The sequence below is a fragment of the Capra hircus genome, chromosome 6 (genome assembly GCF_001704415.2).
Source record: "Capra hircus breed San Clemente chromosome 6, ASM170441v1, whole genome shotgun sequence".
NCBI lineage: Eukaryota > Metazoa > Chordata > Mammalia > Artiodactyla > Bovidae > Capra > Capra hircus.
Genome location: NC_030813.1, coordinates 17739842 through 17764437, shown reverse-complemented (window position 1 = coordinate 17764437; position 24596 = coordinate 17739842).

Genomic DNA, 24596 nt, shown 5'->3' with positions numbered 1-24596 from the left:
AGAGTCGGACACGACTGAGCGACTGAACTGAACTGAAAGGAAATCAACCCTGAATATTCATTGAAAGGGCTGATGCAGAAGCTCCAATACTTTGGCCACCTGATACGAAGAACTGACTCACTGGAAAAGACCATGATGCTAGCAAAGACTGAGGGCAGGAGGAGAAGGGGACATCAGAGAATGAGATAGTTGGATGGCATCAGTGATTCAATGGACTTGAGTCTGAGCAAACTTCAGGAGATAGTGAAGGACAGGGAAGCTTGACTTGCTGCAGTCCTCGGGTCACAAGGAGTTGGACACGACCGAGTGACTGAACAACAAACCATCGCCAAGGGCCTGCAAGGACCACGCTCTGTGTTAGGCTTTGAGGATACAAAGTATTTGAAAATTAAGGACTTCATGACATACCTGCAGTTCAAATTCTTTAAAAAGTATTCTTTTAAAAATCCTCCATCATTTTTTTCCTGTAAAAGGAATATGCACCAACACATATTTCATGAAGCAGACTCTTTAAATACATCAGGCTTGGTTTGCAAGTAAACTATAATTTAAAAAATAAGAACATAAATGGCAATAACAAAATATTTACTAATAAGAAATGAGGATTGATGGTTCTAGAATATAGATGAACACTAGAATCGGGATTTCCAAATAGATGATCCAAAGACTTTTTCAGATTTATACACAGTTTTAATGAAAATCCTGAGAGTAACAATATCCATCACTTAATAATGAATAAGCCAGAGACTTTTCAAAACATGGAGATGGAAGTCACAAAATCTGGAAAGCAAGGGGAAAAAAACAAAATGAAACAAAACATTTCAGGCTAGTGCTTTGTGATAGTCAGAGGGAGGAAGCTGCTTACAGCCAGCAGAAAAGCTAAAGTTAGATGAATGACGAAAAGTAAGGAAGTTGAGAACATCTTAGCCAGAAATTTAATATGGCTTCATTTCTCTTAATACGTAAATTCTAAGGAATCAGAACAGTCCATATTCAACTGTGAAAGCAAAAACATATTCCAAAGTGAAGTGAAATTATCTGTAGGTTTTTAACAAACAAATTTAAAATCTTAAGAATTAGAGTTCCCCATTGGATGGGTTTGGGGATTTGATCCAAAAAGAGGCATTTTCACAAGAACTGAGAGCTTGACCTGGGACTCTCTTTGAATAACCAAATAATAACTATTGGTGCCGGCATTATGACCACTAGTAACATATATGATTTTAAAAGTAGATCTAATTATTATGATTCATGAGAAAAATCTGGAGAGTACATAATCACCTGTGGTAAGAAGATACTGCTTAAAATACATAGTTTTTCTCAGATTTAAAACAAATTTGTATCTGAAGTTCCCCTGTAAAAAAGGGTGTAGGATTTATTTTCAGTTTCCTTGTACTTGGTTTCCTGAGAAGTGCAATGTTCTTCAATTATGCACTATCTGATAAAGTTCTCATCATTTAATGTCTTTGGAATAGTCAACTACTCCTATATATAAGTCGTTACTGCCAGCATATCCCCTACTAATAAAAATTAATATGATGATGAGACAATTCATTGGACCCTATTATATGCCAGGTCCTTAATGTATACTAAGCATTTTTCTATATTATCTCATTTAATCCACTCAATTAACTGATTTAATTCACATTTTAAGAACAAGAGGACTGAGGCTAAGCAATATTTTAAAATTTGCCCAAGGTCACAGAATTAGGAAGTGGTAGAACTAAAACCAAAGTTCTTTAGTTGTTTTTTTTTTTGTCTCCTGTTTGGGAATCCAACACATTCTAATAATAAACGTTCACTGTACAAAAATTATAGAATATAGAAAAATCAAAAAGATAAAAGGGCTTAGACCTGAAGCATAGCTGTCGCAGAATTTTCAGTGTATTTCCTTTCCATTTTTTTGCCATGCCTTGTAAATCAATGCCTGTAATCTGAAGCACCACGCTCAGGTAACCCCTCTATGCTTCCTTCTGTGTGTATTCAAAATCTGCCCTTTTACAGACTCCCTGGACATTCTGTCCCCCATACATACACTCCAGTCAGAAATACACATAAGTGCACAGGAAGTTAGACTTCCTACCTCCCCCTCGAGCATTATTCCCTCTGCCCTGCCTACCCCTTAAGAAAAAAAAAAAAATTGCCAAAAGGGAAGAAGCAAAACCCAGATGGCCAGACAAACCAAGGATTTCTTCAAAACACACTGAAGTAACATAATGAATCACTAGAAATGATGCCTCATGTCAGAGTGTAGAGACTGATGTCATTAACCCAGGTCTCTGGAGAAAAAGAATAGCATGCAAGATGGAATCTAAGGAAGTATGCCTTAATCTCTAACAGACACACACAGACACACACACACACACACACACACACACACACACAGAGCTTATAACTGGCTCCCAAGGGACCGTGTTCTTCTCTAAAACAAATTTTTTAATTCATTTACAATATTATATTAGTTTCAGGCGTTCAACTTCGTGATTCATTATTCTCATACATTATACTCTACTCAGTCATTATAAAATATTGGCTGCATTCTCTGTGCTATATAATATACCCATCTAGCTTATTTATTTTATACACAGTAGTTTGTGCTCTTAACTGCCTGCTCCTGTCTTGTCCCTCCTCTCATCCCTCTCCCACTGATGACCACTGGTTTGCTCTCTGTATCAATAAATCTGTTTCTATTTTGCTACATTCATGCTTGCTTTGGATTTTAGATTCTAATCTAAGGGAAAGCATACAGTATTCGTCTTTCTCTGTCTGACTCACCTCACCCTCCAGGTCCATCCATGTTGTTGCAAATGGCACAATTTTATTCTTTTTTATGACTGAGCGGCATTCCGTTGCCCTTATCTACCTACCTATATGCATGCGTGCATGCTAAGCCACTTTAGTCATGTTCAGCTCTGTGTGATGCTATGGACTGGAGCCCTCCAGGCTCCTCTGTCCACGGGATTCTCCAGGCAACAATACTGGAGTGGGTTGCCATGCCCTTCTCCAGGGGATTTTCCCGATCCAGGGATTGGACCCACATCTCTTGTCTCTCCTGCATTGGCAGGCGGGTTGTTTACCACAGCGCCACCTGGGAAAGCCCCAGGCAAACCTTGAATATGTTTAAATGACACTGTATACCTCCTATCGTTTTTGAGGCTCCTTCTCGGTTTTCGGAGGTGGGGCTAGTTGTCCCTCATCAGCCATCCCTCTGAAGGTACAGAGTTCAGTCCTTGGGCTATTTCTATTTTCTGTATCACTCACTCCCTAGGTCATCTCATCCAGTCTTGTGACATTAAATAGTAAAATAAAAAATATTTACATTCATAAAAAAGAAATAGGGCTTCCCTGGTGGCTCAGTGGTAGAGAATTGGCCTGCCAATGCAGGAGACACAGGTTTGTCACTGGTCTGGGAAGATCCCACCCGCTGTGGAGCAACTAAGCCCCTGCAACCACAACTATTGAGCCTGCGCTCCAGAGCCTGGGAGCTGCAACTCCTGAGCCGGTGCGCCCTAGAGCCCGTGCTTCCTAGCGAGAGAAGCCCCGCAACGAGAAGCCCGCCCACCGCAACTGAAGAGTATCCCCGGCTCGCCCCAAGTAGAGAGAAGCCAGTGTGGCAACGAACGCCCAGCACAGCCAAAAATAAAGTCAATCGCAGCTATACTGATGACTTCCAAACAAATATTGGTAGTCTGGATCTCTCTTGTGAACTTCAGACCCACATTTTACTGAGCATTTAACACCTCCATTGGCATCTAAGAGGCATCACAAACTCAATATTCAAAACTGAGTTTTGAGTATTTCCCTCCAAGCCCTCCTACTGTCGTTCCAGTCTTAATCAACAACATCACTATTTTGCCAAACTCCTCAAGGGAAAAAAGTCTTTATGTTAAGCTCGACTCCTTTTTTTTTGATCTCTCCCACACCTCGTTTCCAGTTGCCTGGCAAATCTCCTTGGCTCTGCCTTCAAAATATTCAGAATGCAACAGCTGCTTCTCCCATTGCCTTGTCTATGCCACTATTTTGTCTCATTTAGTTGCCTATGATCACCTAAATAGCCAGTCAGGATTTCAAGTCTCTCTTCCTTGCTTTATATTTTATTTTTCTCCTTAACATTTATTTCTAACAAACTATGCCTTATATTTACTTATTCTTTATTGCCCACTTAAGCTCAAGGGGAGCGAAGACTTTGGTCTCTGGTTCACTGATGTATCCCCAGAATTTAGAATGCAGCCTGCATTTAGAGCCTACCTTTCAGTAAATATTAGTTGCAAGAATGAATGACTCTTGTTTCTTCTCTATAGTTTAGGTGTTTTACTTACCTACATGGTTGAGGCCTGGTCCAAGCATGGTCCATGTTTGACTCCCAGAGATGGGAAAGAGCATAGAGGAATTTATACATCATGTTTCACAGTCTAAACCAGGAAATCGCACACATCACTTGTATTTACATTCTGTTAGGCAGACCTGAAATTCATGGCCGTAACTAGCCATAAGGAAGTTTGGAAATGGCACTCCTAGCCTGTTAGCCATGGCCTCACCTGAAAGTCTATAGTTTAAAATGTGGAACAGGATCTAGTAGATAGTTGGCAGTCTCCACCTTACCTGTTATTTATACAGCTCATTTTTTCCAGAATGACAACACACTCAAAATACTTCAGAGTTCCAGAAGTAAATTACAGACTGAAGGTAGATGAAGCTGTTCAATGGTGTGAAAATTGAGAGTACTTTACATGCCATTGATCACAGCTTTGTTGTTTAAAGCAGAACTGAGGCAAATCCCACTTGAAAGGCTCCGCCCAGTCTCAGAGAGTCTTGCTAATTCTTTAGATGAAAACCGCCTAGGACACGTGGACTATATCTTGAGACTTTTATTATTTTATTGCTTAGTACAATTTATAGAAGTTGTGCAGAAATCATATTGAGAACTAAGGGCAAAAAGAAGTGTGGATGAAAACACAATGAAAGAAGCTTATTACTTCTATTGCTATCACTTCAGTTACTAGAACTACTGAAATAACACAACAATTGACTAATTTTACTTCTTCTAAGAGACTCTAGCAATCTATGGCATGAACCACAGAGAACTGGACCACGTAGAAGCACAGGGTGTGGAAATTCTACGATCCAAAGTCCAACCATAGATCTTTGTGGGAAACATAACCTTAGGTGTTAGAATTAATCAGTAGGGGATAAATGACATTTTTGTGCTTTATCTAAATTTTTAAAAAATGCAATAAACCCTTTCAAATCTTTCAAGGTAATTGATGTTAACCCCCACAGTTAACAGATAGACCTTATATTCTTATGCATCAGTATATCAACATAATATCAAAAAGCATTTGTTAATAAGGCCCTTCTTTCAGCAAATAAAATGTACTAAGTATGGTAGCTCAGACGGTAAAGCGTCTGCCTACAGTACGGGAAAGCCGGGTTCAATTCCTGGGTCAGGAAGACCTCCTGGAGAAGGGAATGGCAACCCACTCCAGTATTCTTGCCCCCCCCCCAAAAGGGACTTCACTTCACCTTAAAATAACCATTTTGTTGTTCAGTCACTCGGTCATGTCCAGCTCTTTGCAACCCCATGAGCTACAGCAGGCCAGGCTTCCCTATCCTTCACTATCTCCCAGAATTTGTTCAAAACTCACTTCCATTGAGTCGATGATGCCATCCAACCATCTCATCTTCTGTTGCCCCCTTCTCCTCCTGCCTTCAGTCTTTCCCAGCATCAGGGTCTTTGCCAGTGAGTCGGCTTTTCACATCAGGTGGCCAAAATATTGGAACTTCAGCTTCAGCAACAGTCCTTTCAATAAACATGCAGGGTTGATTTCCTTTAGGATTGACTTGTTTGATCTCCTTGCAATTCAAGGGACTCTCAAGAGTCATCTGCAACATCATAGTTCAAAAGCATCAATTCTTCAGTGTTCAGCCTTCTTTATGGTTCAACTCTCACATCCATATTTTTATTTTTCTTTATTTTTCTGGGCTCTAAAATCACTGCAGATGGTGATTGCAGCCATGAAATTAAGACACTTACTCCTTGGAAGGAAAGTTATGACCAACCTAGAGAGCATATTAAAAAGCAGAGACATTACTTTGCCAACAAAGGTCTGTCTAGTCAAGGCTATGGTTTTTCCAGTGGTCATGTATGGATGTGAGAGTTGGACTACAAAGAAAGCTGAGCGCTGAAGAATTTATGCTTTTGAAGTGTGGTGTTGGAGAAGACTCTTGAGAGTCAGACTGCAAGGAGATCCAACCAGTCCATCCTAAAGGAGATCAGTCCTGGCTGTTCATTGGAAGGGCTGATGTTGAAGCTGAAACTCCAGTACTTTGGCCACCTGATGCGAAGAGCTGACTCATTTGAAAAGACGCTGATTCTGGGAAAGATTGAGGACAGGAGGAGAAGGGGATGACAGAGGATGAGATGGTTGGATGGCATTACCGACTCTATGGACATGGGTTTGGGTGGACTCCGGGAGTTGGTGATGGACAGGGAGGCCTGGCGTGCTGCGGTTCATGGGGTTGCAAAGAGCCAGACACGACTGAGCGACTGAACTAAACTGAACTCACATCCATACATGACCACTGGAAAACCATAGCTTTGAATATATGTACCTTTGTCAGCAAAGTGATGTCTCTGCTTTTTGATACGTTGCCTAGATTTGTCATAGCTTTTCTTCCAAGGAGCAAGTATCTTTTAATTTCACGGCTGTGGTCATAGTCTGCAGTGATTTTGGAGTCCAAGAAAATAGTCTGTCACTGTTTCCATGAAAATAACCACTGTTGATATAAGTTTTATTATTGCTTCATTGCAAGAATTTGTGATATTTTCGGCAATGAGTTTGTTCCTCTGCCAAGGAATCCAAAGAAACAATTTCAAATGACCACCTTTTTCTCCATTTTTCACACTGTCACATGAAGAGTATTCAGATAAAGGCAGCTGGTAGAAGCAAGGCAGGAAGATGGGGCCTCTCAACTGTACATGTAAATTGCTGTAACTCCCAAATAGCTCAGGATCTAGATGTTTGCTCCCTTTAAAATAATTTAACAGAACTTCTCTGGTGGTCCAATGGCTAAGACTTCATGCATCCACTGTAGAGAGCACAGGTTTGATCCCTGGTCAGGGAGGGTCCTGCATACTTGCAGTGCTGCCAAAAAATAAAATGAAATTTAAAATAAATAACAGAATTTTGGACTTCATCTGACTTATTTATTAACATAAGTGAACTATATAGGATATGCAAAGTTAATTTTAGTTACAATTTCAGAAGCTTCTTTTCTTTTTTTTCATTTAAAATTTTTTACATTTATTTTTTAATTGAAGGAAGGTTGCTTTACAATGTTGTGTTGGTTTCTGCCACACAACAGTGTGAATCGGCCATAATTACATGTGTAGCCCCTCCATGTTGAGCCTCCCTCTCATCCCCCCACCCCACCCCTCTAGGTCAGCACAGAGTGCCAGGCTGGACTTCCTATCTTATACAGCAACTGCCTACCAGCCATCTATTTTACACATGATAGTGTATATACGTCAATGCTACTTTTTCTATTCATCCCACCCTCTCCTTTCCCCACCGGGTCCACAAGTCTCTTCTCTACATCTGTGGCTCCATTCCTTCCCTGCAAATAGGTTCATCTGAAGTTTCTTTTTTTGTTAATAGCTGTATTAGAAACTCTCAGTTTACTGAAGAAGTTATGTGCCTTGTACTCTCAGCATTTACTTGTTTTTACTTTCTTTTATTGAAGTACAGTATTATATGCTATCGCTATACAATAATAATGATTCACAATTTTAATGGCTATACTCCATTTATAGCTATTATAAAATATCGGCTACATTCCCTGTATTGTACAGTATGCCCTTACAGCTTATTGGTTGATTGATTGCAGATTTGATCAACTTTATTTTACTCAGTAAGTAATAGCATACATATAGCAAAGTGCATAAAATGTACCAATTGTAAGCTTTATAGTTTGAATCTTTACATATGTATATATCTTAATAACCACCACTGAGATAAAATAATCGAATATTTCCTATAAGAGTCTCCTGCACTTTTCCCTCTTTTCCCTGATGGGTTGATCACTATTCTGACTTCTAAAAACATCTCTTAGTTTTGCTTGTTCTTAAACTGTATGTAAATACAATCACATACTAGACCTCTTTTGTATCCGTCTTCTTTCACACAATAGAGTGTCTGTGAGATTTCTCTTTGTGTTAAAACTATTTTGGTTTTACTTGATGGGTAGTATTCCATTACATAAATTATCACAATTTATTTATCTGTTTGTGTGATAAGCACTTGCATTCTTTTATCTTTTGGATATTATGAATAAAGCTGCCATGAATATAATTTACAAATGAGAGGGTATATGAATTCATTCCTTTGGAGGATAAAAGGTGGAATTGCTGTATCATGAAACATAACCCTAGTTGAAACTAACAAATGGTTTTTCAAAGAGATTAAATCATTTTGCACACCCCACCACCTTGTAGCTTATTTTATACCTAATAGTTTTTAACCTCTTACTCCCCTACTCCTATTTTGCCCCCTTTTCCCTCTCCACACTGGCAACCACTAGTTTGTCTCTATTCCTACAAGTCTGCTTCTTTTTTGCTCTATTCATTAAGTGAAGTGAAGTGAAGTCGCTTAGTCGTGTCCGACTCTTTGCGACCCCATGGACTGTAGCCTACCAGGCTCCTTTGTCCATGGAATTTTCCAAGCAATAGTACTGGAGTGGATTGCCATTTCATTCATTAGTTTATTATATTTTTTGTATAATTCGTATTAGTGATATATAATTTTTGTCTTTCTCTGGCTGACTCATTACACTTAGCATAATACCCTCTAAGTTTAACCATGCTGCTAACAATGGAAAAAAATTATTTTTTAAATGACTGACTAGTATTACATTTTATGTGTGTATGTATTAATATATGGTGTACATATGTACATATGGTATATATATATAGTGGAGAAGGCAGTGGCAACCCATTCCAGTACTCTTGCCTGGAAAATCCCATGGACGGAGGAGCCTGGTGGGCTGCAGTCCATGGGGTCGCTAAGAGTCGGACACGACTGAGCGACTTCACTTTCACTTTTCACTTTCATGCATTGGAGAAGGAAATGGCAACCCACTCCAGTGTTCTTGCCTAGAGAATCCCAGGGACAGAGGAGCTTTACAGGACACAGTGTGTAGGGTCACACAGAGTTGGACACGACTGAAGTGACTTAGCAGCAGCAGCAGCAGCATATATATAGATCACATCTTCTTTATCTATTTCAAGCTTCCATATCTTGGCTATTTGTAAATGATGCTGCCATGAAACTGGGGATGCATGTATCATTTTGAATTGGTGTTTCTGAGGGTAATTTTTTCTTGGCTGTATACCCAGGAGTGGAATTGTGGGTCATACGGTGCTATGCTTAGTCATTCAGTCATGTCCAACTCATTGAGACTCATTGGGCTTTAGCACACCAGAATCCTCAGTCCGTGGGATTTTTCAGGCAAGAATACTGGAGTGGGTTGTCATTTTCTTTTTCAGGGAATCTTCCCGACCCCGGGATCGCACCCACATCTCCTGTGTCTCCTGCTGGGAAGCCTGGGTCATACGGTAGTTCTATTTTTTAGTTTGTTGTGGTTTTTTTTTTTTGGTCATGCCACATGGCTTGCAGGATCTCAGTTCCCTGACCGGGGTGGAACCCGGGCCATAGCAGTGAAAGCCAGAATCCTAAACACAAGGTCCCCAGGAAATTCCTTATCTTTAGTTTTTTGAGGAACCTCTATACTGTTTTCCACAGTGGCTGCACCAATTCACATCCCCACCAACAGTGACCTAGGGTTCCCTTTTCTCCACATCCTAACCAACATTTGTTAGCTGTAGCCTTTTTGATGGTAGTGACTCTGACAGTTATGAGGCAACATCTCATTGTGGTTTTGATTTACATTCCCCTAGTGATTAGCAACAGAATTATACGTTTGTATATCTTCCTTGGAAAAATATCCATTCAGGTCTTCTTGCTCACTTTTTAATCACATTGTTTCGTTTTTTGCCATTAAGTTATATGACTTGTTTACATATTTTGTATATTAACCCCTTATTGGTCATATCACTTGCAAATACTATCTCCTATTCAGTAGATTGTCTTTTCATTTTGCTGATGATTTCCTTTACTGTACAAAAGTTTTTAAGTTTCATTAGGTCTCAGTTGTTTATTTTTGCTTCTATTTCCTTTCTTTGAGGAGATAGATTATGCCAAACAATTTATGTCAGTGTTCTGCCCGTGTTTTCTTCTAGGAGTTTTATGGTTTCTGGTCTTGCATTTAGGAATTTAATCCATTTTATTTTTTGCATGGTGTTAGAGAATATTCTAATTTCATTCTTTTACACGTAGCTGTCAATTTTCTCAGCTCTGCTTATTGAAGAGACTGTCTGTTTCCCATTGTATATTTCTCACCTCCTTTGTTGTAGATTAACTAGCTACAAGTGCGTGGGTTTATTTCTGGGCTCTCCAATCTGTTCCATTGATCTATGTGTCTGTTTTTGTGCCAGTACCATATTGTTTTGATTACTGTCATTTTGCGGTATAGTCTGAATATCCAGGGTGCCTGATTCTTTTAGCTCTCTTCCTTTTTCTCAAGATTGTTTGGGCTATTCGGGGTCTTTTGTGTTTCCATACAAATTTTAAAATTATTTTTCTAGTTCTGTGAAAAATACTATTGGTATTTTTGAAAGGAATTGCATTGAATCTATAGATTGCCTTGGGTGGTACGGTCATTTTGACAACACTGATTTCTCCAATTCAGAAACACAATATATCTGTCCATCTGTTTATTCTTCAGTTTCTTTCATAAGCATCTTACAGTTTTGGAATAAAAGTCTTTTGCCTCTTTACGTAGGCTTATTTCTAGGTATTCTATTCTTTTCAAGGCAATGGTAAATGGAATTGTTTCCTTGAATTCTCTTTCTGATAGTTTGTTATTAGTATATAGAAATCCAACTGATTTCTGTATATTAATTTTGTATCCTGCAACTTCACTGAATTCACTGATGAGCTCTAGTAGCTTTCTGGGGCATCTTTGGGATTTTCTGTGTATCATATCATGTCATCTGCAAACAGGACAATTCTTTTCTTGATTATAGCTATATCAGGAATGCCCAGTTTATTGAAGAAGTTATGTAGCTTGTGTTCCTGGCATTTATTTGTTTTTATTTTTAGGAACATCACAACTTATTGTTGGGAGGTTATAAAGTGTGAGATATTAAAATAGAAAAATTGCATAACATTTACTTTCTTTATTTCTTTTTTGGCCATATCATGGGTGGCTTGTAGAATCTTAGTTCCTTGACCAAGGATGGAACCTGGGCCCCTGTAGTGAAACTGCTGAGTCCTAACCATTGGACTGCCAGGGAATTCCCAACATTTTCTATTTTAATAACGCTTTAGTGTACTTTGGGCTTCCCAGGTGGTGCTAGGGGTAAAGAACTCACTTGCGAATGAAGGAGACATAAGAGATGTGGGGTCAATCCTTGGGTCGGGAAGATACCCTGGAGTAGGGCATGGCAGCCCACTCCAGTATCCTTGCCTGGAGAATCCCATAGACAGAGGAGCCTTGCCGGATACAGTCCATAGGGTCACACAGAGTCATACACGACTGAAGTGACTTAGTGCGTAACACCAGAAAAAGCACTAACACACATTGTAAAATTAGAAGAACTCTCTATACAATTCTAAATAAAACAGTGATTAGCATGGTCGAATCAGTTCCTTCTTTATTACCACTTCTCAAATATTATTTAATAAATCTTTGGAACAACTCTTTTTAGGGATCATTCCTTAAATATTAGCATGCTACCTAAATGGGTCCTTAAGTTTCTTGAAAACTAAGTAACTGGAAAGAAAAGTTATTTTGAAACAATTATTGACCCTAGGTCTCCTGCATTGCAGACAAATTCTTGACCTACTGACCTAGCAGGGAAGCCCAAAATACAGTAAAGCATTTGAAATCATTTGTGCTCTGAATGGCAGTCAGACTTTTACCCTTTCACCTTCATGCCATTTTCACAGCTGAGTGGTGCTCATTTCCCTTGTGCTCTAAGATGGAATCATCTGGATTTTTACAGTGGGAATCAGTGGGCCATAGAGACCCAGCATTAGTAACGATGAAGTTTTTATGCAACACTGAGTCTCTTTTCATCTCATTTCTATCACATTTTATGGTTAGACAGTCTAGTTCAGCTGGCTATATCCAGTCTCACTGTCCAAGACAGACTAGCTAGGGGATAAAGATGACCAGGCTGTGCTCTCTAGAAGGCCAGCTTCATAGTTCTATGGCAAACAGGACTTGAGAAATATTTGTTCAAACCTCAGACTATTCAGTTTTGTCCATCCATTGGATCTGCCAATGGTTTTAGAATCATTTTTTTTCCCATGGTCATACTTCTAGCAGTCAAGATTATTATTATCTTCTATTTTTCTTAAGAATAAGCAAGTGAAACAGAGGAAAGGAAAGCTATTTTTCTATGAACTAACTCACATAATGGGATAAGTATTAATTCAGATTTACTGGTTTAGGAATGGAGACTTGGCCATCTATTGGGCAGAATTCATATATACTATGAATTCCCATCATATTTTTGTTTTCATTCTGTCTTTTGAAACAATTAGTCCATTGCCTCTCCAACTCATTCAGATTCATTCTGAAGCAATCATGGTTGAGATCTGTATTTACTTAAAGCCAAAAATTCATTACTCTTCTAACCTGATACATTTGTAGACAATAGATTATACATTATCCGTCTGGTAGCCTATGAATAATGCTTTTAAATGACAACTTTTATTAATATTTTCTGGTTGAACTCATAGAAACATAACTTGAAATGATAATGTTTTCCTCTACTAATTCATAATGTTTTCCCTGGTTCATTGGGGTTGTAGGTTTCAACATATAACTGTACATATGCTTCCCATTCACCAGTTTTAAAAGAAAAGTCACTTCCCCAAGTGAAATGCAAAACATGCTAAATTAGGGACTTAAAATAAACATCTCATAAGGTACATGCTCCTTGTTAAAATCTTAATCAAAAGCAAAATCCCAATGGATAAATAACAAGGTCCTACTGTAGGGCACAGAGAATTTTATTCAATATCCTCTGACAAACCGTACTGAAAAAGAACATAAAAAAGAATGCAGATATAATGTATTACTGAATCACTTTGCTGTACAGCAGAAATGAACATGACACTGTAAATCAATTATACTTCAATAAGAAAAATATTGATTAAAAAAAAAAATCCCAGCCCAAGCTTTGCAAATGTGGGCAGCACCACAGGCATTTCTTTGCACTGTCAAAGATTTTGCAGCTTGCTATTTTCTATTACCCTTTCCTAAGAAACATACAAGAAAAAAATTTCTTTTCAAGCTTAAGAGAAGAGTCCTGAGAGTGAGTTATTTAAACTCCCCTCCCATTTCCTGAACTGACGGGCTGGAGAGAGTGCTTACAAGGAGAGGTTCTAGTAGGGCAGGATGTGGAGTGAAGAACAGCTTGCAGACCCAGATTCAGAAGGGACCCTTGTGTTCGCTGATTCTGCCTTCCTGGATGTCTGCACATGTGCTCATGGTATTTGAGGTTTGGGGGATGTCAAGCCAGCATGAAGTATTTTCCTGCGTGATTGCATTCCTTTTCCACAACCTCGATAAAGCTCTATCACCGTCACTGATAATCTATACAATGTGTTATGAAATGCGACCCTGTCTCACTGACATTTCACCCAAGGTCACACTTCAATCCTGGTTCACTTTCAAGAACCACTGCTGAGAAGCATCATTCTTCAGATTAACAGCTGGGGTACACTCCATCACATTTCCTACAGCAGGTCACCAACAAACACACTCCATCCTTAGGATGTTCCACAAAAGCCCTGAATGGTGTGGATCCTGCCTACCTCCCACTTCAACTCATATCCATCTCTGACTCACACATCCCATGACAACCACCCCGGCTTGCTTTCAGTTCCGCAAAGAGTCAAGCTTCCCGCATGAGACCTTTGCTGCTCCTTCAGCCCACGACACTTCCCGATGTCCCCAGCACTCACACTCTTCACACACACAGGCACATGTACACATGCACACACACTCTGCCAACTCCAACCCCAGCCTTCAGCTATCAGCTGAATGTCATTTACTCAAAGCAGGGCCTTCCTTAGCCCCAAATCTAAATTAGGTTCTCCTATAACAATGCCTCACAAAGTATCCTATATTTCTTTTGTTGGACATATCACTGTTTGAAAATATATATTTACTCTGGTGGCTTGGTTTGAAAATTTTCCCCTTGCTGGATAATAGTAGGTTCCATCAAGGTAGGATGGATCTCTCATTTACCAGTGTAGTTCTGGTAACTAGCATGTAGCAAAGACTAAATATTAGTTGAAAAAATAAACTATACTTCTACATCACATGCCAAGAGGAAAGGTCTCAGAACATTTGGCCAACCATTTTCAAGATTCTTTGATGAGTTTTTTAAAAGGGCCAGAATGTGCCTTCTAATTGCCACTGAGCCAGGTCATGCCCAGAGATTGTTATCCAGCCCTGGTCACTCAGCCATTCTTCAGAAAAACAACTAGCTTATTCTCTGCCTGGTTCTAGCAAGAGAAGGTTAAGTACAGGTGACCACAAAGTCCCTGTGAGTGACAGGCAGAAGCTATCTGTATGCTTCCCTCTGTTCTCCATACAGATTGTACAACTTACTCCACCTTCTTCTGAACATCTTCTCTGCTTGCACAGTGAGAAGGCATTAAAGCACTCCTGTACCTGTTTTTACGTGTTATGATAACTCCACTGTCGTTAGGCGGTGTTAAGGAATGTTATCTTTCAAAATGCCTGAAATCAAATTGTCACACATTGAGAAGCCTGAACTGCAAGGGGACCACATCGTGTGTGTGCCTATTCCAATCCTTTGTCTGCAGACTTCTCTAACTAGGAGAGCTTAACGTGCTTGCTACTACTTTGTTGCAGGGTAGCTGTCGACTCAGGTCCTCTTTACGCAGCTAAGGGGCAAGCTATGGCTGCAGCGTGCTCCAAGTAGCAGGACCGCTGGCCCTGATGCTGACCACACGCAGTCCTATCTCGTGCTTTTCTGAAATTTCTGCCCACGACATGAGACCACTGCGCAGGTATCCGTGGCCTTCTGTGGGCAGTCATCTGTGGAGGTGAGCGTGGCCCTGGAGCCACTCGCAAAAACAAACCCTAGCCCTAGGCAGGCTTTAGGTTGTGTGTGCCCCATCCATAGCTGGCATCTGACCCATGGCTGTAGCCACACCAGAGATCCCTCTCAGCATCCTCCAAGACCATGAGCATGACTAGTAACAGCTAGAAATGAATTCTTGTTAGAAATTCTTACTCTAAGCCAGCTGACTTTACAGTTCTTGGGCCATTCATTTTAAGTGTAGTTCCCTTGAAGTTCTTAATAGTTCTTGGCTATACATAATTTATGGCTTCTATTTTTTAAGTGCTATCAGAAATCGATAAGAATACAAACACAGGCGCTGTTTCAAACGTCCTCACAGCGACTGTCAACCCATGCCATGCTCTTTTCACCAAAGCGACTAGAACAATGGATGCCTTTTTAATGTCAGCTGTCTCACTCAGGTTGAGCCACAACTGAAAAAAAATATTAACTAGTATTAAGGAAGAACACTCTACCCTGGGACTTCTAACTCAGGATGAATCATTTAAAACATAGGTAGCACTCAGCAGCACTAGAGCGCCATGGAGGTTTCAGTGTATTAACAGAGTATAAATTGGACTTCCCTGGTGGCTCAGATGGTAAAACATCTGCCTACAATACAGGAGACCCAGGTTTGATCCCTGGGTTGGGAAGATCCTCTGGAGAAGGCAATGGCACCCCACTCCAGGACTCTTGCCTGGAAAATCCCATGGACGGAGGAGTGTTGTAGGCTACAGTCCATGGGGTCACAAAGAGTTGGACACGACTGAGCGACTTCACTTTCACTTTCATTGTATAAATCATATTGGATATTTTTCCAAGTAGAAAATTTCATTTAAGTTACTACCATGCAAGAAGCTTTCTAGTATTTTTGAAGTCTTCAACTATATTTAGTAGTTTAACACTACAATGTGAAAATTGTTTTATTAATGTATGACCAGTACCTTCATTAAATCATTCAACAAACATTTATTAAATGCCTCCTATATGGCAGTCACCATACCACAGATTGGTGCTCCCATGATGAATATGTCTCTCATCTCTGCCTTCAAAGTGTCTTCAGCCTACTCCATGTCCGTGTTTAAACTTCTCCTAAACTCTGGAGGATGGGCAATAGGCTCACTCATCCCTACATCCTCCGTGTCCTATCTAGTGCCTAGCACGAAGAGCCTAACACAACAAATGCTTCCTGAACAAATTAATAAATGCATAGATGAATGAATGAAGAAATAGAAACTACTGAACAAGTATTTAAAGAGCCAAGCTGCCCAGAGACCACCAAACCAAGAAGTAACATTCACTTTTCTCTCTTTGAGTTTAGAAAACAGAGGAGATATAGTCTTTGCCACCCTTCCTCCCATTTGGCTTCCACTCAGCTTCCAGTACCTGCCATTTTCTCATGAACGTATTATTTCCCCTTGCTCTCCTGTTTGTTCTATAGAAGAAAACCATCTAGAGTAGCACAAGGTCCAGGATGCTTAGTTGAATAAGCAGGTAACAGCTGGGGCTGTCTCCCTTTCCATTTCCCAAAGCAGCTTACATGGTCAGTTGCCGTGAGATTTTGATTTGAGATTCTTCTAATATGTGCATGTCCCTCTGTGCGTTTATTAGACCAAGACTGTGCTCCATGGGTTCCAAAAATTAGGCATCTCATGGGAAGCAGAAAGTAACATAAAGGCCAGCTAATTTCTTGTGTTCCGAAATTCACTCTGTAAATGAGCGCCGGGATTGAATGGGGCAACGGATTTGTCATTACTTCTCTGGCGTCAGTGGCCCACAGTCACCCTTGTCCTACCCAGTCTAGGAAGAGCGTGAGTCAGTGACCACTCAGCAGGTTCCCTGAAGACACCAAGGCACTATGCATTGAGCACCACACCCTAGATACTTCCACGAAAAGACCTAGGAAGAAATAGAGCTTTCTCAATTTAAACTGTGGTGAAAGTTCTAAATAATGAAAGAGACTGGTTAGCATATTGTCACTGCTCTAATACAGATCATTAGCCTGAGTGTTTTTGTTTTTGTGTGTGAAGCAGTCACAGTTCATGAATATTATAACAACTGTGTAGATCAGAAAAATCTCCAAGGGTTTTTTAATAAAAAATTATTCATTGATTTAACTAAAAACTTACCCACAAGGTGACAGGCAGCAGATTAGACAATGAAGATGAGTGTTCCTCCCTCCAGTTCCTTCTGGAGGGGCTCACAATCAAGAAAGGGAACAACTCCAAATGGGTTCAGTGCTGTGGAAGAAATGACACAAAGCATTCTCAAGACGCAGAGGAAGAGCAGCCTCCTGAGTTTCAGACAAAGGAGGCTGTGTAGCTCAGCACTTCAGAGGACAAGCCCTGGCGACAGACTGCCCTGCCCCACAGCTCACCAGCGAGACTCAGGGGGTATGAGGATTACACAAGATAGTACAGGTCAGGCAAACGGTAAACACTTAACAGCTGTAGATCCTCTCCCCAAATGAAGATGTCTAGCTCATTCTGTGGGCTTCCCAGGTGGCGCTAATTGTAAAGAACCCATCTGCCAATACATGAGACATAAGAGACACGGATTCGATCCCTGGGTGGAGACACAGGTAATTAAGTTAAAATGAGGTCATGAGTGTGGTCCCTAATCCAACATGATCCCCTGGAGGAGGAAATGGCAACCCACTCCAGTATTCTTGCCTGGAGAATTCCATGGACAGAGGAGCCTGGCAGGCTACAGTCCTTAGTTTGGCAAAGAGTCAAACACGACTGAAACGACCTAGCACGCACACAGCTTGTTCTACCCATTGCTAATTTTGAAATTAATTTTTAAAAAAGTTAATTGGAGGATAATTGCTTTACAATGTTGTGTTGGTTTCTGCTGTATAACAACATGGATCAGCCATACGTGGACATATATCCCCTCTCTCTTGAGCCTCCCTCCCACACTACCCATTGCTATTTGAAATGTTATCTTTGCCTCATGTATATCTCCATTTCTCCCCTCATTACTGAGTATTCATTCCCCTTCTTCAAATCTTTATTAAAAATCTAAATATATATTGTGTACTAACTGCTAATAGCTGCTTCTAAGACTACTGAGAATATTTTCTCCTCAACCTCCCAAAAAGATTAGGCTTGAAAGAGCTTTGTTCCCGAGGGCAGAGCAAACTGAAACTGGCCCCAGATGCAACACCAGGGAGTCCTTAAGTCCCCCGGCATCGAGGCAACCAGTATTCTCAGTACACACAGGTCGGCCCTTTGAGCCCCAAGAGAGATGAGGGACTCCAGCTTTTAGGGCAGGATCACAAGCAATTCCAAAGACCTATTTACTTCCAAAGTCCTCTTTGGACGACAGTTTAGAGATGCAGGTGGAAATGGGAAGGTTTCCTTCCTTCTTCGTTTTCCATAGAGAGGGAGGGAGGTTTCTCAGTTCCAGACGTAGGAACACGCTGGACTTCCTTGATCCCCTCTCGCTCTTCCCCAAGCATGGAGGAACGATGTCTCTGATTGGCGACATAGGGAAGAAGGATCAGAATTCATCTTCGGTCCCTTTTCCTCTATTTCAGAGGCTCTGGTCTCAGGATGTTACAGGTGGCATTCTGTCCTCCTAAAAAAGTTGTGTTGAAGTCCTGACCTCCCATTACCCCAGAATGGGACCTTATTTGGAAACAGGGTTTTTACACAGGTAATCAAGATAAAATGAGGTCATGAGTGTGGTCCCTAGTCCAAGATGACTGAAGTCTTTATAAAAAGGGAAAATGCAGACATAGACAGGGATGCCCACAGAGGGAAGGCCATGTGAATAGACAGGGAGAATACTGTCTGATGAGGAAGGCAGAGGTGGGGATATGCTGCCACAAGCCCAGGAACACTCGGCGCTAGAGAAACAGGAACACGCAGGGGAGGAGCATGTCCCTGCCCGTCTCAGGGGGAGCATGGTCCTTGATACCTTGATTTCAGACTTCTGGCCTCCAGAATTGTTAGATCGTAAATTTCTGTCATTCTGAGCCACCTAGTTTGTGGCACTTTGTTATAGCAGCCCTAACAAACTGATACACAAGACAAGCACTTAGTCCACTCTGCTGTATATGACCTAATCCTACGAAAAAAAAGCCTGTATCCATCTCCACCTGCGATGGAGAGGCCGGAATCAAATGGGGGTGAAGTGGGTGAGGCAGGGAGGTGGTGAAATCTAGTAACAAACCTAATAGCAAGCTTCCTCTAAACAGCCTTTGTTGGTAGCAAAGCCAACACGTCAATGTCCTCTTGTTGCTATTTTTTTTTTTTTTTTCTGAATTTGAAGCAGGGAAAAAAGTCTAGTTTTCTGACCAAAACTCCAAATTTAGGCTGAGATGCAGGTGCCACTAGTGGTAAAGAACCAGTCTGCCAACACAGGAGACGTAAGAGATGGGGGTTTGATCCCTGGGTCTGGAAGATCCCCTGAAGGAGGGCATGTCACCTACTCCAGTATTTTTGCCTAGAGAATCCTATGGACAGAGGAGCCCGGCGGGCTGCAGTCTATGGAATCAGAGTCAGACACGACTGAAGCAATTTAGCACGCACACACACATAGTTTATATGTATATGAACTCATTTAACTTTCACAATAGCCCTATAAGAGAGGATGTCCTACTATTATGCCCAATTTACAAATGAGACAGCTTAAGTCAAGTAAGCTGTCCAGGTCAAGTAACTTACCCAAGGACAATGAATGCTAAGGGTTGCTTGTAGGCAGCTTAGGGCCAGAATCTGTCCTGGCTGCCTCTGCAAAGGTTGCATTCCAAAGAGCAAGTCCTTAAATGGTCCCATTAAAAGAATCTCATGGCTAAATACATGAGAAGAACCCTCCGTGAACAAAAGTAAACTTTTCTTTAATTTTTCCTGATCTTCTCGGAGCCTTTACAATACCAGTGTGCCTTGTGACTCGGTCAGGATACAGAGTAGCATTTGACCACAGGGCAGTTTTCAGGGAGCAGCTCCTGGGACCAATGTTCTGAGGAACACCAGTTTGGGAAACACTGAGAGAATATGTAAGGTGGGAGGTACTCTTTTGTTTGGATATAGCTCTAGGATTTTAAAATAATTTCTATATGCAATTCAAATACTCAGAAATCCCTTCCTTAAAATTTTACAGAGAGAGATAGGTTTACATAGTAAGGCTGGGCCATGAGTCCTGGGAGCCGAAGCTGACGCAAACCCAGGTCATTGCAACACCCTACACTGGAGCTGCTGTAACAGAGCTACAGAGCAGAGCTGGCAGAAGGTGAGGCTCCATCTCAGAGGGAGAAAGGGGGCGATTTCATGGAGGAGTCAGGCCTTGAGCACGGCTTGAAGGCGAGGTGGGACTTCGGGCAATCATTTTGGATTAACTCCTTTAGGCCTAACTCCTTTGATTCTGCTTCAGGAGGGTGTTAGAAACCCCTGGCTCTAGAGGGCATTCTGGTCTCAGTTTGTCAGGGGCATTATTTCCACAGCTAAGCAGAGACCACAAATTGGTAGCCCCTAGGAAAGCTCAACATTCAGAAAACTAAGATCATGGTAGCTGGTCCCATCACTTCATGGGAAATAGATGGGGAAACAGTGGAAACAGTGTCAGACGTTTTTTTTTGGGGGGGGGGCTCCAAAATCACTGCAGATGGTGACTGTAGCCATGAAATTAAGAGACGCTTACTCCTTGGAAGGAAAGTTATGACCAACCTAGGAGAAGGCAATGGCACCCCACTCCAGTACTCTTGCCTGGAAAATCCCATGGACGGAGGAGCCTGGTAGGCTGCAGTCTATGGGTCCCTAGGAGTCGGACACGACTGAGCGACTTCACTTTGGCTTTTCACTTTCATGCATTGGAGAAGGAAATGGCAACCCACTCCAGTGTTCTTGCCTGGAGAATCCCAGGAATGGTGGAACCTGGTGGGTTGCCGTCTATGGGGTGGCACAGAGTTGGACACGACTGAAGTGACTTAGTAGTAGTAGTAGATAGCATATTGAAAAGCAGAGACATTACTTTGCTGACTAAGGTCCATATAGTCAAGGCTATGGTTTTTCCAGTGGTCATGTATGGATGTGAGAGTTGGACTGTGAAGAAAGCTGAGCGCTGAAGAATTGATGCTTTTGAAGTGTGGTGTTGGAGAAGACTCTTGAGAGTCCCTTGGACTGCAAGGAGATCCAACCAGTCCATCCTAAAGGAGATCAGTCCTGGGTGTTCATTGGAAGGACTGATGTTGAAGCTGAAACCCCAATACTTTGGCCACCTGATGCGAAGAGCTGACTCATTTGAAAAGACCCTGATGCTGGGAAAGACTGAAGGCAGGAGGAGAAGGGGACGACAGAGGATGAGATGGTTGGATGGCATCACAGACTCAATGGAGATGAGCTTGGATAAACTCTGGGAGTTGGTGGTGGACAGGGAGGCCTGGCGTGATGCAATTCATGGGGTCACAAAGAGTTAGACACGACTGAGCGACTGAACTGAACTGAACTGAACTGAGGAAAGAGTGAGCAGCAGACGCCTGTTTGGCTAGCACAGTATGGCTGGCAGGTGTGTGCGTGTGTGTGTGTGTGTGTGCTCAGTCACTTCAGTCGTGTCCAACTCTTTGTGACCCTGTGGACTGTAGCCTACCAGGCTCTTCTGCCCATGAGATTCTCCAGGCAAGACTATTGGCGTAGGCTGCTGTGCCCTCCTCCAGGGCATCCTTCTGACCCAGGGATCGAACCCGTGTCTCTTCTGTCTCCCGCATTAGCAGGTGGGTTCTTTATCACTAGTGCCGCCAGGAAAGCCCACGTATGTGTGGTGTGGCTTTTAATTTAACCCATGTTCTCTTGGGCCTCACTTTCACACGCACTTTACTCACCTGTCTGGTCCCTGAAGACATCTGAGTTTCTTCTAGGTTGACAAAGCCGTGACACACCTGGAAGGTATGGCACCTTTTCTCTTCTGTCGACATTTCAATAGACAGACAGTGTCACGGAAAACATCAGGGAGTTAGGTCCCTGATGGGGAAAACATGAAATACCAGTTTGGAAATGGTCGTCTGATACTTCCCAAGTTAGTTATGGCAACCTCCCTCCAAAACGGATTCCCACTCCAAGGCAGTGGCATACGTCTGTATACAAGCCCTGCCTCTAATATTTGAGTTCAGTAACTTTTATAATGGATTATCTTAAATATTACATTAAACCTGGCAAATCTGTCATCTTCTTAAATACGCTGCAAAAAAAAGAAACATAGGATACCAAATAATTTAAAATATCTTCTTTAAACATCCTTAGATGGTGATCTACAGGCTATTTCCTGAGGGCCTTTTTGTGTTTGTTTTAAAATCCCTCATAGTTCTGGTTGTTCTTCTGTACTCGTGTGGTTGTTTCATTAATGTTCAGAAAGTAAACACTGTATGTTTGCTTTATATTGTTATGGTTATAGCAAACTGAGTGCAATAAAATGTATCCCTACAGCACCCTCAGCAGAGGGTGACCATGAGAACTAGCCTGTGCCTCTTTATAATTATGGTACACAGAGTCTCCCTGGAGTAGGAAATGGCAGCCCACTCCAGTATTCTTGCCTGGAGAATCCCATGGACAAAGGAGCCTGGGCTACATCCATGGGGTCACTGAGAGTCGGACACAACTGAGTGACTAACGCTTTCACTTTCATACAGGGTCTGGGTAAAGATACCAATGGAAAGCGTTTCATCTTTTCTTCTCAAGAGGGCAGAGGTAGGAAATCACTCTCTTGATCTCCCCAAATCAAATTTAGACCTCAAGCCTTAAGATATGCTGCAAACAGGACTGGGTGTTTCCTTCCTCTTTGCACAGGTCCTAATGAGGGCACTGTGAGTCTGAGACATCACTGAATTCTGCAAAGCAGCGCTGTGAAAATGCCCAACAGCATGCTTCCCGGCCTCTCTTCTGGGCTTTCCTGTCTTCCTACAGGCTGGTGGTGATAAGATGCCAGCAGAGCATGTGCCATTCGGCTTGCACATGGGCTGGTGAGACACTGCTCTCCACTGGCAAAAATCCTGCCTATGCCCTCCTCTCCCAGGGCAGGAAACTTCGTTCACGCTCCTGGGTTGAGAGAAACCATGGTTTAAATGTTTATAAGTGAATGGAAAGCGATGTGTTGGAAAGGTGGGGGGGGGCAAGAGACTCCACTTTTTCATTATAAAGCCTGCACTGTTTGATTTGGTAACTAAGTATTCTCACTTGAAACATATTTAGATTCAGGGACTTTCCTGGTGGACCCGTGGTTAGGACTCCATGCTTCCACTGCAGGGGATACTGGTTTGATCCTTGGCTGGGGAACTAAGATCTTATTTGGTGCAGCCAAAAAAAATTTTTAGATTCGCCCTTGAATGAGTTGCTACCCCATTGCTTTGCTCCCTTCTGCCAGCAAACCTTCCTGAAAGAGGTGTCCATGAATTCCTATCTCTTCTTTTAAACCTCCTGTACAATGTATTTTATGTATTTTTTAATTGAGGTATAGTTGATTCATGATATTATATGTTTCAGACATATGACATAGAAATTTACAATTTTTAAAGGTTATATTGAATTTATAGTTATTATAAAATATTGGCTATATTCTGCTGTATAACACAACCTTGTGACTTGTTTATTTTATACACAGTAGTTTGTATCTTATAACCCCCTACCCCCATCTTGTCCCACTCCCCCCTCTCCTCTGTCCACTGATAACTACCAGTTTATTCTATACATCTGTAAATCTTTTTTTGTTATACTAACTAGTTTGTTTTATTCTTTTAGATTCCACATATAAAAGTGATATCTGAGTGACAAAGAATTGACGCTTTTGAACTGTGGTGTTGGAGAAGACTCTTGAGAGTCTCTTGGACTGCAAGGAGATCCAATCAGTCCATCCAAAGGAAAATCAATCCTGAATATTCACTGGAAGGACTGATGCTGAAGCTGAAACTCCAATACTTTGGCCACCTGATGTGAAGAACTGACTCACTTGAAAAGACCCTGATGCTGGGAAAGATTGAAGGTGGAAGGAGAAGAGGATGACAGAGGATGAGATGGTTGGATGGCATCACGGACTTGATGGACATTAGTTTGAGCAAGCTCCAGGAGTTAGTGATGGACAGGGAAGCCTGGTGTGCTGCAGTTCATGGGGTCGCAGAGTCAGACACGACTGAGCAACTGAACTGACTGACAGCATTTATCACATACATATACACGTGTGTGTGTGTGTGTGTGTGTGTATTAGTCACTCAGTTGTGTCCAACTTTTTGTGACCCCATGGATTGGGGCCCACCAGGTTCCTCCGTTCATGGGATTTTCCAAGCAAGAATACTGCAGTGGGTTGTCATTCCCTTCTCCAAGGGATCTTCCTGACCCAGGGATCAAACCCAGGTCTCCCGTATTGCAAGCAGGCTCTTTAC